Source organism: Miscanthus floridulus, chromosome 16, assembly GCF_019320115.1.
Source record: "Miscanthus floridulus cultivar M001 chromosome 16, ASM1932011v1, whole genome shotgun sequence".
NCBI lineage: Eukaryota > Viridiplantae > Streptophyta > Magnoliopsida > Poales > Poaceae > Miscanthus > Miscanthus floridulus.
Genome location: NC_089595.1, coordinates 103,052,806 through 103,069,139, shown reverse-complemented (window position 1 = coordinate 103,069,139; position 16,334 = coordinate 103,052,806). Strand labels below are relative to the sequence as shown.

Genomic DNA, 16,334 nt, shown 5'->3' with positions numbered 1-16,334 from the left:
GAAACACGATTCTATGCATCGCTACGAACACACAGTCGCGAGAGGCACGCTAATCGGAGCTACGGTTAAAAAGATACAACTACCGAAAGATTTACTTTATACACGGAAAAGAAAACTATAGGCTTCATTTATTTTAACTATATAAAAGCTTATATAAATTGAATTAAATCAAATTTAGATTTGAATTATAAAACTAAAGTAAAACAAACCATATTTTATCTATAAAATCCAGTTGCATAATTATTAATCAAGATATGATTTAAATCATGAAATTCTAGAAATAGTGACATGGTAACCACTGTTACTAACGCGTAGATCTCGTCGCTATGAATCTAACGCAACTTGAACAGGTCAAATCAGAACTAAAACATAGAAGATACGAATTAAACAAAATTTCCTTTCATAAAATAATAGATTAAATCTAACCTCAGATTTTAAAAGTTGAAAACATATCTAACAGTAGCATAAACATGTAGGTTATCAAATTACGAACCTATCGCAAGTTGAACGGGTCAAATCGGAGTTAAAACGGAGAAGTTATGGCCTAAAGAAAATAGTGGCAAATCTGTAAATAAGTGAAAGCGTATTTTGGATCTAAACTGAAGAAACTACCTTTCAAAACAAGAAAACAAAGTCTAGAAAGGCGCTAGGGACCGCGGGTTAAGTCTCAAGTAATTATAAGGGTCTTTATGCAAAATTCACAGCGAAGGGGTATCCTTCGATATTAGCCATCGGATTAGATTTGGACGGCCAAGATGTAGTCGGGCGGATGAGATCGGCCGGCGGTGAGGTAAATGGCGGTAGCGCCATGGCCGAACATAAAAAGCTCACCGGCGACGTGAGTTAAGGGCCTACGGCACTCGGTTTTTTGAACGGGAAAGTCCGGGAGAGAGGGGGGGGGGGGGCGATGGCAGTCTTACCTAGGGGTACCTCGGCGGCGTAGGAGGAGCAAGACGGGCGCGGGGTTCGACGAGGCGGCGGTGGCAATCCAAGCTTGCGGCGGCGCTAGGGTTGGCTACTTTGGCTCGAGTAGGGCGGCGCTTGCTATTGGGTTGGAAGCGGCGCAGGCTCGGGCGTCATTTAAAGGGGCGCGGGGACTTAGGCGGCACGACACCGAGGCGTGGCGGAACCGGAGTCGGACGGCGTTGGCGCGGTCGTGTTCAAGGCAGACTCGGCGCGGAGAGGAAGAAGACGCCTGACAGGCGGGCCAACGCTATCAGCGGGATGGAGGGAAGACGTGTGGCGCGGCGTGACCTAGGCCAGGTGCTCGGCTGGGCCCCTGCGAAGGAGCGGGCGCGGGAGATGGGCTAGCTCGGCAGCCGGGCCGACGTGGGGAAGGAGGGAGCTGGGCTGTGCGGAGGGGAGAGAGCGGGCCGGTGCTGGGCTGCGGCGGGGGAAATGGGTAGGAGCAGGTTGTGAACGGAGGCGCGGGGGAAGAGAAAAAGGCCAGCTGGGAAGAAAGCAGCTAGGCCGGTCTGCTGGGCTGCCTGCGGCCACGTGCCAGAAGAGAGAGGGAGAGTTTTTTTTTTCCAAATTTGATTTCCCTAACACTTTTTCAAATGGGTTTTGAATTCATTTGAACTTAGAATCAAAACCAAACTTAAATATTATTTTAAATATAGTTTAAATTCAAAGTAAGCTGAACAATTTTGGTAAGTTTTCAAAAATAAATTTTTACAACTTTTTAAATGTTTTTATTTCCTAATTCTCTTTTCTTCCTTTTCTTTTACTTCAAAGCCATTTTTAATTTTATTTGCAAAAGCAATTTATACCATTTCAAATTTTCAATCAAAACCACTCAACCAAATAAATCAAATGCAAGGGCATGTATGCTCAAACATGTTGCTACCTTATGATGAATTTTAATTTAATGAAAATTTTTATTTTCCTATGTTTTCATGAGCACAAATATTCCAAATTAAATTATTTTAATCCTATTTTCCAAATGTGAAAATTTTAGGGTGTTACATGCTACAATTTTTGACCCTCACATTTTTTTTGTTTTCTTCTAATTCAAAATTGCTATGGTTATGTATGTGGCACGCCTTTTTGGCCGAGCTGGCTGTCTGGGCTGGCCGTTCATTTTTAGTGAAAAAAGCAATAGTTTCAAGCCAGCAATATTTTTTACACTTGGTTACCTCTATATGAAGCCCAGCCATAAGCAACCATATATGGCCAAGCACAGCCATAATTACTGCTGAGCAAGCGGTTATTATATTGCAGCAGTGATATGGCAAGACTCGATTGAACACATTGACAAAAGTTAGAAGCACACCGCCATGCACACAACCTGGAATATTTGGATGATGCAATCCATGATTTTTGAGAAAATTCCTTCATTGCCATTGAAAACTATAACAATCCCTTAGTTGCCATTCAAAATTACATGTTCCCTTCGTTGCCATCGAATTTAGATTTTCCGTTCCCTCGTTGCCACTGCTGTTACAGAGGAGTCACGGCGTGAACTCGCTCCCGCGGGAGTGGGAGTAGCAGACGATGGCGGCGGGTTCCCTGCGATTCTGCCTCTGGGAGTCGACGACACCGGCGTGGGCGGCTGGCTGCCGCTCCCGCGGCCGCGGTCGCCGCGTGCGTGGCCACCGCCCGGCGTCGGGGTGTAGCCCGGGGCTTCCTAGAATTGCGCCTTGCTGCAGTCGAACGGGTGTGCCGCGGCGGCCGCGCACTGCGACGGCGGGCGCTGGGCCGGCGCGCCGGGGATGCAGTTCCAAGCGCCGTCGGCGGTGGCCTTGGCGCAAGGCGGGTGCGAAGTGAAGAAGTTGTCGGTGTAGGTGAAGTTCCTGAGGCTGGCGAGCGCGCAGACTCCCGCCGGCATGGCGCCCTCGAGACGGTTGCGGGCGACGTCGAGCTCCTCGACAGCAGCAATGTTAGCGATGCTGGCGGGGAGCTGTCCCTGCAGGTGGTTGACGCTGACGTCAAAGACGGTGAGCTTCCGGAGCAGGCCGACCTGCGGCGGGATGCATCCCGTGAGCTCGTCGGTGATGAGTAGGATCTCGTTGAGCGTGTCGGCCATCTGTCCGATGCTGGGCAGGATGCACCCGCCGAGGCGGTTGTGCGCGAGCACGACGACGGAGGCCGGGGAGTTCCCGAGGTTGGCCGGGATCGGGTTGCGGAGGCGGTTGGAGTTCAGGAAGATGGCGTCGAGTGGGCGGTCGAAGAGCGCCAGCGGGATGCTGCCCTCGAAGTCGTTGAAGCGGAGGTCCAAGTACCGCAGCGCCGGCAACGACAGCACCACCTCCGGGAACCCGCCCACGAAGCGATTGTTGCTGAGGTCGAGCTCGTGGAGGAGGTGGAGGTGCGCGAACGTGCGCGGGACGACGCCGCAGAAGCGGTTGGAGTTGATGTGGAACAGCGCCATGTCCGGGGCGCCCAGCAGCAGCGACGCGGGAAGGTACCCCGCGATGTCGGCGTGGTTGAGGTCGATCCCGGCGACCACGATGTCGTGGGAGGTGCTGCCGGGAAGGGGCGCGCAGAAGACGCCGTTGTAGGCGCAAACATTGGGCCCCACCTAGTTGGCGGTGACGTTGGAAGGGTCGAAGAAGATGGCGGTGCGCTTCCACGCCTGCAGCGCGGCGTAGGACGCCCGGAGGCGAGGGTTCGGGAACGCCCACGACGGCGGCGCGTCGAAGCGGGACGCGAGCGAGGACGCGTACGACTCAGACACGGCCCCCTCCTGCTGCGCCGCCGAGGGGCAGACGAGCAGCAGCAGCAACGCGAAGGCGCGGTGCGATCCGGCCAGAGGAGAGGCAGGGAATGCGAGCCGGACGGCGGGTCGGTCTTGTGATCTAGAGAGAGAGAGAGGGGAGAGGGAAACGTGGAGCAGGCAGTGGCATTCAGAGCAGGCACATGGGGCTAGGACGGGCGCGTGTGTGTGTGACTGATGAAGGCAAGCGCAGCGCAGGCTCATCACACAGAGTCACATGGGGGCCAGCTGCACAGCAAGCTCAGTTCAACTCATCTCGCTGATTAGTCATCACTCATCACTTCATTAGTGTGTGTGTGCGCTGTGTCTGTTTGCGCCTGCGCCTGCGAGCGCGCTTCATCACGGTCACAGAGGAAGGGAGAGAAGTCACGCTGTGACTGCTCTGTGACAGCAGTGGCAACGAGAGAACAGAAAATCTAAATCCGATGGCAACGAAGGAAACATGTCATTTTGAATGGCAACGAAGGGATTGTTATAGCTTTCGATGGCAACGAAGGAATTTTCTCATGATTTTTTTCCCCGGCAAACTTCAACCACTGGCATAGGTGGTCCTCATCGAAGAAGAGATAAATTTGACGAAGCAAGCTAGCAGCCATGGTTTGTTTCACATTTAGGCTTTCAAGTTCGTTCGTTCTATTCCATGTAATACCACGTTTTGCAACACAACTTACTTTCTTTTCTTCTTAAGTGATTGGACAATGCTCCTACTATTTTTAAGGGAGAAAAAAAATACATGAATGATCCAATTTTTCATGGATTGGAGATAGCCACATCCATATGGTTAGGGCCATATACCGACTGATAATTTTCATTTCAAAATAATATCAACCAATGATCGTTCGAAAATACACATAACAAGTGCTTCGTTGTCACCACAGATTTGCAGTAATCATGAATGCATAATTTTACAACCATGAGATACTCCAAAGTAGCAACTAGCATTCATGAGAACGATAACTCAACATCAAGATGCCTGCACCCATGATAACTCAACGTCATCAAGATGCCTGCACCCATGTCAATCAGGGATCCTTCGTTAGAACAAGACTTCTACTAATAATTGGTGTAGTAAGGTAGTTGATCAGTATTCGCTGCTTGCTGTCATAGAAAAATAAGCATGCAAAATGTTCGAAACAAATTAAGCAGGAATCCTGTCTCCTGTTCACTGCAAAGCATCTCCATCTAGCAAACATTCGGCCCCATTCGCTTCGCTGAAAAAACAAGCCGAAACACTGTCCTGACTGATTTGTTGTGAGAGAAAAACATTGTTCCGGCTAAAAAAACAAGCTGAAAAGTACGGATTATAAGACAAGCGAACATGTTGAGTTAATCTATAATCACAATATATATGCAATTATTCGCAGTATGGGTCTGGACACAAATTGAGTGGCTTGTACCTCAGTCTGTCCCAACGCTAGATTGGGTTCCAGAAAGTATCCAAACAATATTCATCTAACAAAAATAGCTTGAGATTAGAGGTCGTTGCCATGAACCTATTTGCTAAGAATGGATGGAGAAACAATAAAAGTCTTTGCTTTTAATCATCTTATTCATGCTTTATTTCTGAAAACCCCATTTTTCACTCAGCTGTTTAGCTGAAATAACATTGTAAAAGTACAAAACTCTTGGGTGTGCGTGGCTGCAGAGGCCAAAATGTTTCCATCTCTAAATAAAAGGTATGTGATTCTCGGCCCACTTTAGAGAACAAACCGAGTCCTTATCACAAAGCTAGTGACAAAGCACACATTTTGAAGAACATGAGCTTCTATCACAAACTTTTTTTTTCTCGATCGGGTCTTTCACCCGTTTTTCGTTAGGAGGAATTGAGTTTCTGTTACACAAGCGCTCGACACAGTGGCGAGGAACCATCGTAAGTGCAGCGCAACCATCCTAGCTACTGGATTTTAACTTAAGTATTACAAACTGCGTTTTACAGCTAGCTCAACTACTTGTAATCTGGCTCCGATGTAGTTCAGTTCCTCCTCATTGAGAAGTTCTGATTCTCTCTCTGTGTTGCCTTTTGGATCTTCACCTAAAATTCCCATTGCATCCCATCCCAAAACTTCTTGACCCGCTGTTCCACTTGCCATCTCCTATTACATTCTCCTTGTCCTTCTCATCTCCCTATGTTCTTCTCTCAGCTAAATGTATATATGCTCGATGAAGAAGCTACCTATTTAGTATTTATAAGACATGGTAACGGGTCAGCATGAAGAATACCATCTAAATGTGTACCGTACTTATTCTATATTTAAGTCCTTTTCTAATAAGCTATCAGAATTTACAGGTACGGTATCGGGAGTGGTTGGTGCATTCAAAGTGGCCAAGTAGGAGAATAAAACAGTAATAGTAGTTAAAATGATAATGCTTGGCCTCGGACGTCTGTTCTATCCGGATGCGCCTCATCCTCATCTACTCATATGCTCTTTCTCTCTCTCAAAAAGAAATATATCCACCGTGCTTATACGCTCATCCGCCCACCCCACTCCGCCCTGCCACACCGCCTTCCACCACCGCATGCTCGTCGGCTGCCGTGCCGTGCCCTTCCCCCACCGCCCCGTGCCTCATCTAGTCACCTGCGCCACTCGCTCCCTCATCGTCCATTCGTCCCCATCGCTGTCGCGCGTGCTGCTGACCCCACCATGGCCACTGTGGCACCTCAGGTCTTCCTCGACCAAGCCAAGGCCGCCCATGAGCACAACCAGTGCTGGTGGTGCTCGTGCGTCGCGGCTCGTTGTTGGCTCCCACCCCGACGGCCGGAACCGTTCAACCCTGACCTTCCCCACCCCTATACTGCATATGTATGTTTTAAGTGTTTTAGACGTTTCAGATGTATGTTGCAATTATTTCATCTTGATGTTGCAAAAGTAGTTTGGGAGATGTTACACATGTTGCAAGCGTTTTTTGAAAATGTTTCATCTGCTTTCTAGACGTAAGTTGCAATCATTTTTTATTTGGATGTTGCATATGTTTTACACATATGTTGCAACAATATGTTCTGAATGTTTTAGCTGTTTTAATCTTATGTTGCAGCAAGTGGTTTCATGCTGCAAGTTGCAAGTGTTTTATTAGGATGTTTCATGTGTTTCATACTGAAAGGATCTAGCAAGTGGCCTAGAGGGGGGGGGGGGGGTGAATAGGCCTTTTTCAGCCTTCCTAGGCAAACAGTTGGTTGCACCTAGAAGATGAGGAATTCGTAGATCGGATGCAAACCCTAAAAATCAATCCAAATCACAAGTAATAGCAACAGCAGCAGCAATCACAGTGAACACAAGGATTTATCCCGTGGTTCAACTCGCCACAAAGGCTATGGAGTCTCTTTCAACTTGCTCCTCTTCTCCAACCTATCACCAAGGCAATGGGTTAGAGGGTTCCACTAAGTCACAAAAGGTAATACAAACTTCCCGGTGCTCAACCACAACAGATTGGGAGCTACCGGGCGACTGCTAGCCGTCTAGGAGCCAAGCTCCAAGAGTAATGAACACACCAAGCGGCTAGGGCTTCACCTAGTGCACAAGAACGGAGGAGAAGGATCTTCTCGAGCTTTCTCACACTCTCTAGAGCCAAATCCCTCAAGGAATCATAAAGATTTGAGTAAGGGAGTTGGGAGCACCAAGCTTGGGTGAGAGAGAGAGAGAGAGCTTTAGTTCGAGTCTGAGTGAAGATAACCGTTGGGTGTGAAGGGGTATGGTATAAATACCACCCATGTCACCCACAAAATGGTCTGGTCAGATAGACCCCAGAGCCTCCGCGTTTGAGCGCGGAGGTTCCGCGTAGGCCAAAGCAGATAAGAATTCAGCTCGGCTGGCCTTTTTGTGGCTGGGATTATTTGAGATGTAGATAGAGTTTTGAGCACTTGGTTCCACCCAGCACACCATTAGTACCCCCCTTGATAGTACAGCTTGTCCTATGACTCAATTTCAAAATATAAAATGAATTAAACTAGCTCTTAGAGTCATGGCAAGCCATCCATTCGAGTTGGGGGTCTCCTCCTTTGTTTCTTTGCATCCATGATTAAAGATATGCTGTCAAACACTTGTCAAAGCCATTAGTCCTTTAATTATGTGGTCAACATTACCAAAATCCACTTAGAGCTTGATTGCACTTATAATCTCCCTCTTTTTGGTAAATGTTGGCAACATAATTAAAGCCTACATTTAATTGAAAGATTGAGCTTTTCATAGCAAGAATACAAGGGCTCCGCCTTAATATATGCAATATTTGTTTGGAATTATAAAAATGTCCCTTCAAGACTTACTTTGCATATATTAAGAGCAAGTATGAAAGATACATTGTATATTCATGCCATCGTGGGGGTACAAAAGAAGTGTATCAAATAATAATCCTTGATGTGTATGACACTTTATGCATAAAAGAAAATATCCTGGGTCTGCAGACCACGGAGCCTCCGGGCCAAAGCGCGGAGCCTCCGTGTTCTGCACACTTAGAATATTCTAATCAGAATAGAAATCATCACATATATATGAATAGACATCACACAGTTATGGAATGCTAGAAACTTATGAATATGAAGAAGTTTTACCACAGTTCTAGCATTTCATTTCATATAAAATTCACATGTCCATGTCCATGACCACCAATCGCCACACAGAGGTGAATCAAAGTACTATTATAGACCACTAAGATAGAAAGAGAGTTCGAAAAAGACCTCGACTCTCACAACTCACAATGTCCACTACTTCTACTACCACCATGACGAAAGACAACGACGACACAAAAGAAACATCTCAATCTTGCCTCTCCCCCCCTTTGTCAACAGATGCCAAAAAGGGAAAGAACAAGAGAGGTAGAGTATGACCATCTCACTGCTCCCTGCTCCAGTCACTGCAAATGTCACTATCATCATCATCTGCCAGGTCGGTCTGCTACCTGCTGTAAAAAATAGTCCTCTCACCAGACTCCTCGTCACTGTCACTCACAATAGCCCTACCAGCCCTATGTGTAGTAGCTGTTAACCTCTATGGCCTGGACTATCCTCTCTCATGTCTAAGGATGTTCATCCTCTCACCAAGCATCTCCTAATCATGAGGATACTCCATCTCTTCATCATCCTCACTACTGTCCTCATAGGGTGGAAACACTGGTGGCGGCAGAATCTCTCTAACCTCAAGTCCCAGTTGCCTCTTCATGTCATTGATGAACTTCCTTCCCTCATAAGCGGCATCCACAACATATTGACATATGCAAAATATGTTCTTGAGCAACTCCTTGAGCTTGCTCCCCCTCGATCTATGGTGAGAAGAGGAAGGCCTGCTGCTGCTAGGTCTCTCTAAGGGTGCAGCCCCTGCTGCAGCTGATGTGCCAGCAGCCCCAACCAGTGCCTCCCAGTCTGTGTGCTGCCACTATGTCAACCTGTATGTCCTGTGCTTCACATCCTTCTTAAACTCAATGCCAGACACCCTCTCAATGATATACATGATATAAGGAGCATACGAGAGATCATTCCTAGCATCATCTAGTGAGTCACTCAACTCAGCCCAAATAAACCTGCTAATAGAGAAAGCATCACTCCTTGGAGCCATCCTTGCAAGCAAGTTCTTTGCATACTTCCTCAGTTAAGTTGAGTCACCACCTTTTGAGTTGATTGTCTCTCTAAAAAGGTTGTTCATTGCATAGTAGAAAGACTTCATCCCTACTATTTTCCCATCAGCTAGACCTCTCCTCTCATATGCAAATACAACATCCTCAGCTTTCATGATATTCTTTGTCTGAATGGTGTCTGCATATCTATCTCCACTCCCAAACCCTAGAAGACAAGCAAAAATAGTGAAATCTACCTTGTAGTGAACTCCTTCCGTCAACCAATGAATGGTCTCATTTACCACATCATGGAAGAAAGTGGCATGAAACTGAGCTAGGATCTCTCAATTCCAATCATATTGGAAACCCATGATGTCCTTTAGCCCATGCTTAGTCACTGTATCTATCACTCTCTTAGAATCTGGCGTGTTCATGCTCTCAATGTGATCCCAGTTAATGTACTTCATTTGCACTATCTTCTTTTCTTTGGCAAGAATCACAGTCTTGTAGAAGTCAAACTTTAATAGAGACCAAAACCTATAGTCTATCCCTCTGTCATTCAGCCACACATAGGGATTTTCTGCCCTAGCTCTCTTGACTTGCACTCCCAAATTGTGATAGTTACTGTGCTGCCTTTGGACTCCATGATCATAGATCACTGGCTCTCTCCTCACTGGGGCACCCTGATGCTGAACCATATAGGACTGATCAAACTCTAAGAAATAAGGGGGTGTGTCTGGCGCACCAACTACAGGTATGATCTTCCCTTCTCTTCCTCCATCATTGGTAGGTCCTTCTCCATGTCTAGTAGCACCAGCACCACGGTCAGCACTGCCATGACTAGCACCACTACCACTGCCTCTTCTAGGTTGAGCTTTTTTGGCTACCTTGACCTCTGCCCTGCTGTCCACTGCCTTAACCAACATCTTTACCACCACTAGCAAGTTCTCGTACAACTATGCCTCTGATCTGGTGGTCGACATGATCATTAGAGCGCTTCAACCTCTTCTCATTTCTTCAACCTGGATCATGTTCCATCTAACAAAAAGAACACATAGAGAGAATAAGAAACAATGCTTAAACATAATAGCGACATCATAGTAGGTTTGAGTTGAGTTTTGAAGCAAATCAAGGCACTCGGTTTGTCTAGATCTCGAAGCCTCCACAATCTAACCTTAAGCCTCTGGGGTCCAGAGCCTCCATGCAGATGCCCGAAGCCTCTGCATTCTAGCGGATGAGCCGTTAATTTGATTCAACTATCAACTTGAATCTAGCACAATGTACCATCAAATCTAGCACTAAATAACTAAAACAACTCTGTCTACGCAAGAAATCAATCGAAAAGATAACCCAAATTGAATCCATGGTGGAATTAGGGTTTCACCTTGGATGTGAGAAACCAAAGGGGAGGAGGATGATGACAATCGCAAATGGCCTCAAGGATTGCTCCTCTGCTACGGGCGCAGCTGGGGAGCCAAGGATTTTGGCTGGCGGTGTGGATTCCTCGAATGGCGACAAAGACGACTTCTTCTTCCTCCTTCGTGGACTCCCCCTGAGTCCTGACCTCCTGCACCACCACCACAAATGCCCATACGACATAGGGGAGCAGGGTGATGGAGTGGTTACGGCAGGAGCGATGGTGTGGCAACGGCAATGGCGAAGGCAAGAGTGCACATGAGAGAGTGAGAGCGGACGGTACGGTGAATGAGAAACCTAGTAACCCAGGATAGTTACTAGGAGGGTTAAAAAGGGAAAGATCAAAATCATTTTTGATTTTACCCAAACCCTAGCGAAACCATTAGGGTGCGGAGCCTCCACGCTAGGCCACAGAGCCTCTAGGCCGCGAAACCTCCACATAGAAACACGGAGCCTCTGCGATCTGACACTGAGCTGAAACTAGGTCTGTATTTCAAGGTAATTTTTCAGTGTTTTGATTATGGTCATGAACTTCTTGTCTCTTGTAGCTAGCCAGCAGATCAACAATTCATAACAATAGCTACTTGAGACAAGATTGGACATAAGAACCAACATTTTGAAACACTTATGAATATTTTGCAAACCTATCTAGTTTAAATAGAAAATAACAAATAGAGACATGCAAGATTTTAAACCATGTTATGAGAGTCAAGTATATTTAGTTTACTCCTCAAAGCACAAAAACTTGACTTGTCAAGAGGCTTTGTGAAGATATCGGCTAGTTGTTTTTTGGTGCTCACATGGTGAATTGTGATATCTCCTTTGATTTCGTGGTCTCTCAAGAAATGATGATAGATGTCTATGTGCTTAGTTCTTGGGTGGCTCACGGGATTGTTTGCAAGCTTTATGGCACTTCCATTATCACATAAAAGTGGGATTTTGTAAAGCGACATCCGTAATCATTAAGGGTTTGCTTCATCCAAAGTAGTTGGGCACATAATGCACCGATCGCCACATACTCGGCTTCAGTAGTGGAAAGGGCTACCAAATTTTGCTTCTTAGAGCTCCAAGACACTAGGGACCGTCCAAGGAATTGGCATGCCCCCGATGTACTTTTTCTTTCTACTTTGTAACCGGCGTAATCGGAATCCGAATACCCAAGTAGATTGAAATTTGAGCCCTTAGGATACCACAAGCCAAAGTTAGGAGTGTGTACTAAATATCTCAAGATTCTCTTAACGGCCATAAGATCCCACCCTTTTGGGTTAGCGTGAAATCTAGCACACATGCACACACTAAGCATAATATCCGCCCTAGATGCACATAAGTAAAGTAGGGAGCTGATCATGGAACGATATACCTTTTGGTCAACAGCTTTCCCATCTTTATCCAAGTCTAAGTGCCCATTTGTCGGCATAGGTGTCTTAATGGGTTTGGCGTTTGCCATGTCAAACTTCTTAAGTATATCCCTTGTGTACTTAGTTTGGCATATGAATGTCCCTTCCTTCAATTGCTTGACTTGAAACCCGAGGAAGAACGTCAATTCACCCATCATAGACATCTCAAACCTCTTTGTCATAATCCTACTAATTTCTTCATAAAAAGTTTGATTAGTACTACCAAATATTATGTTATCAACATATATTTGGCCCACAAATATATCATTCTTAATCTGTCTTATGAAGAGAGTAGTGTCGGCTTTGCCTATTTCAAAGCCTTGCTTGAGCAAGAAATCCTTAAGGCATTCATACTATGCTCTTGGTACTTGCTTAAGCCCATAGAGCGCCTTATGGAGTTTGTAGACATGATGAGGATGCTTAGGATCTTCAAATCTCGGTGGTTGCTCCACATAGACTAGCTCAGAGAGTGGACCATTGAGAAAGGCACTCTTCACATCAATTTGATATAGCTTGAAATCATGATGGATGGCAAAGGCTAGAAGCATTCGAATTGCTTCAAGTCTTGCCACCAGTGCAAAGGTCTCTTCGAAGTCTAGCCCTTCAACTTGAGTGAACCCTTGAGCAACCAATCTTGCCTTGTTCCTTGTCACCACACCATGTTCATCTTGCTTGTTTCGAAAGACCCACTTGGTGCCAATCACATTAGTCTTGGGTCTTTCCACCAACTCCCACATATGATTTCTCTCAAAGTTGTTCAACTCTTCTTGCATAGCCATCACCCAATCCGGATCCTTAAGAGCTTCATCTACCTTAAGAGGTTCTAAGGAGGAAACAAACAAGTAAAATTGGCAAAAATTTGCTAGACGAGATCGAGTTGTTACCCCATTTCTTATGCGCCCAAGGATGTTATCAACGGGATGATCCCGTTGTACACTTTGATGCACTCTTGGATGAGGTAGCCTATCTAAAGGTTGATGTAGGGGTTGGTTGTCATCATCTTCATCAGCTTGAGGCTCATCATCTTGTATTTGTTCCTCCTCTTGCTGATTGTTGTCCCAGACCCCAGAGCCTCTGTGTCCAGGCATGGAACCTCTAGGCCACAGAGCCTCCATGTTTAGGCGCAGAGACTCCCTATCTTGCATGTTCACAAGACCTAGGACAGCAGTTGGCCCTTGGAGTGGTGTTGAAGCCTGGAGTGGAGGGTCTTCTTCTTCGGTCACTTCAACTGGTCTCACATCACCTATGGCCATATGCTTGATTGCTTCACAAGGTGGCTTTTCTTTTCCTACAACATCTAAATCAACTTGCTCCACTTGAAAGCCATTAGATTCATCAAACATCACGTCTACCGTGATTTCAGTTCTTTCGGTAGAAAGATTGGAAACCCGATAGGCGTGCTCGTTTGGACCATAACCAAGAAGAAAGCCTTCATCAATCTTAGGTGCAAATTTAGAGCTTCGGGGCTTCTTATTAAGAATGAAACATTTACACCCAAATACTCTAAAGTATGACACCTTGGGTTTGTTACCGGTTAGAAGCTCATATGAAGTCTTCTTGTAGTACTTGTGAAGATAGAGGCGGTTGATAGCATGACAAGCGGTGTTGATTGCTTCGGCCCAATAGTTGTCTAGAGTCTTGTACTCATCAAGCATTGTTCTTGCCATATCAATGAGAGTTCAGTTCTTCCTCTCAATGACCCCATTTTGTTGAGGGGTATATGGAGCCGAGAATTCATGCTTGATGCCCTCCTCATCAAGAAACTCTTCAACATTGGTGTTGTGGAATTTGGTACCATTGTCGCTTCGCACCTTCTTGATAGTAGCCTGAACTCCCTTTGTGCTCTTCTAATGAAGGTCTTCACCTTCCCTTGCACTTCACTCTTATCATATACAAAGATCACCCACGTAAAGCGAGAATAATCATCAATAATAACAAGACCATATTTGTTACCGCCAATGCTAACATAGGCAACCGATCCAAAGAGATCCATGTGGATGAGCTCCAATGGGCTTGAGGTAGTGATGATGCTCTTTGGTGGGTGTGGTACGCCTACTTGCTTTCTGGCTTGGCATGCTTTACATATCCTATCTTTCTCAAATTGAATATTCGTTAGTCCAAGGATGTGTTCCTCCTTTAGAAGTTTGGCCAAGTTCCCCATCCCAACATGAGCTAGTCGGCGATGCCATAACCAACCCATGCTAGATTTTGCCACTAAAGAAGTCTCAAGTATTGCTTTACTTTTGTTGAAGTCAACTAGGTAAAGCTTGCCCTTCAAGCGATCCATAAAAGTAATAGAGGAATCCTCCCTTCTAATGGTGGTCGTACCCTTATCCGTAAAGTGACAATCATAGCTCATCTCACATAATTGTGATACGGACAATAAATTGTAACTTAACGAATCAACATGTAAAACATTGGAAATTGAATGATCTTGAGTTATAGAGATTTTACCGACACCAAGCACTTCTCCTTTTAAATTATCCCCAAATACTATGTTTTCACTTGGACCTTCTATTTGGGCATAAGATAAGAACATACTCTTCTCTCCGGTCATATGATTTATACATCCACTATCAAGCACTCAACTTGATCCACTGGAGGAGTATGCCTATAAAACAAGTTTAGTTCCTCCTTTTGGGTCCCCAGTTAGCATTGGGGCCTTGAGTGTTAGCCACTAGAATCTTAGGAACCCATAGAGATCATTTCACATATATGTTGGACTCATTTCCAACATACGTGGCAACAACTTTACCAAGGTTGTTGCGCCTCAACACATAGCTAGAGGACATGCTCTCATGGGGTGCATGGGTCTTGGGCTTGTATGCATACTTGTTCCTCTTTGGTATGATTGGGTTCTTCTTGACCTATAGGCGAGTGTTAGATGATTTAGGAGCTTGTTGTCTTGGTTGAGATGGTGCCTTGATTCTGTTGGTGCCACTGTTCTGCCAGACCCCGGAACCTCCATGTTTTGGCGCAAAGCCTCTAGGGCACGAAACCTTCGCATTTTTGTGTGGAGCCTCCACAGTCTGCACTAGCTGCACCTCTCCAATGGTCTCCTTCTCAAACCTGATGCAAGACACTCCATTCACCATTTTCCTTTCACCGGTCTTGCCACCCTTATTGTGGCCTAGACCATCCTTGATAAAAGGATGTCTTCCTTGAATGAACTTGGGCTTCTTGCTTTCATCCATGCACCCACTAGCTATGATATTGTTGAGTCTTGCAATTTCCTTCTTCATAGCTTCCATATTAGCAATGTTAGTAGCACAAGCTTTTAAATCAACATTGTAGCATCTATCACAACCCTTGCTAGTTGGTGCATTAGAGATCTCACTTGCCTTCGTTGGATGTGAGGTTTTATCCCAAAGGATGCTAAATTGCTCTTCAAGATCCTCATTTCTTGTCTTGAGGGCATTGTGCTTTTCTTGAAGAGTATTTAGGTTATCCTTTAGGGTAGCTATGACACTTTCCGCTTGGTCAATTTCCAAACGTAAAGTTTCAACCTCACTTCTTTTTGACGCAAGAGCTTTCTTGCAAGTAACATAGAGTTTCTCTTATTTGGCAAGAGTAGCTTGAGTTCTCTATAATTCATCTACCACCTTGGCTATGAAGTTCTTAGATTTTTTATCCATTTTACTTACCAAGTTGTTTACTTCATCATCACTAGATTCATCACTAGAGTCTATGTCAGATTCATCACTAGATGGAGGAGAGGGTTTAGGCTTGGATTTTGGTTTTACCTTTTCTGCTTTGCCCATGAGACAAAAGAGTATAGATCTCTCCTCATCATCGGTCAAGTTGGTGAAGAGCTTTGGTGAACAAGAATGCTTCTTGATAGCAACGGTTGCAACTTTCTTTGTTTCTTCTTCACTTGAGCTATCATCCTTTGACCAATATGAGCTTGACCCAAATAGTTCTTCTTCTTGTGTTGGGTCGTGTCATCTTTCTTGTAGTGCTTCTTCTTCTTGTCTTTCTTTTCCTCTTTGTTCTCATAAGGACAATCGGCAATGAAATGCTCTGTGCTCCCATAATTATAGCATTTCCTCTTTTGCTTGTTGGCAAATCTCCTCTTCACAAACTTGTATCCTTCTCTTTTCAACCCCTTCTTGTACTTCCTCATGAACAAAACAACATCACCAATCTCACCGGAAGATACTTCATCATCTTCATCATCACTTGAGTCACTTGATGAATCAACCGTCTCAACCTTGCTTGATCTTGATCTTGGTGGCTTGCTCAAGGTGAAGGCCTTGTTTGAT

At 45.4% G+C, this 16,334-nt stretch overlaps 1 pseudogene; it reads right to left on the bottom strand.

Moving 5' to 3' along the window:
• Positions 1 to 2,410: 2,410 nt before the first annotated feature.
• On the bottom strand, positions 2,411 to 15,833 carry LOC136511160 (leucine-rich repeat extensin-like protein 7; annotated as a pseudogene).
• Between the last annotated feature and the right edge of the window lie 501 nt (positions 15,834 to 16,334).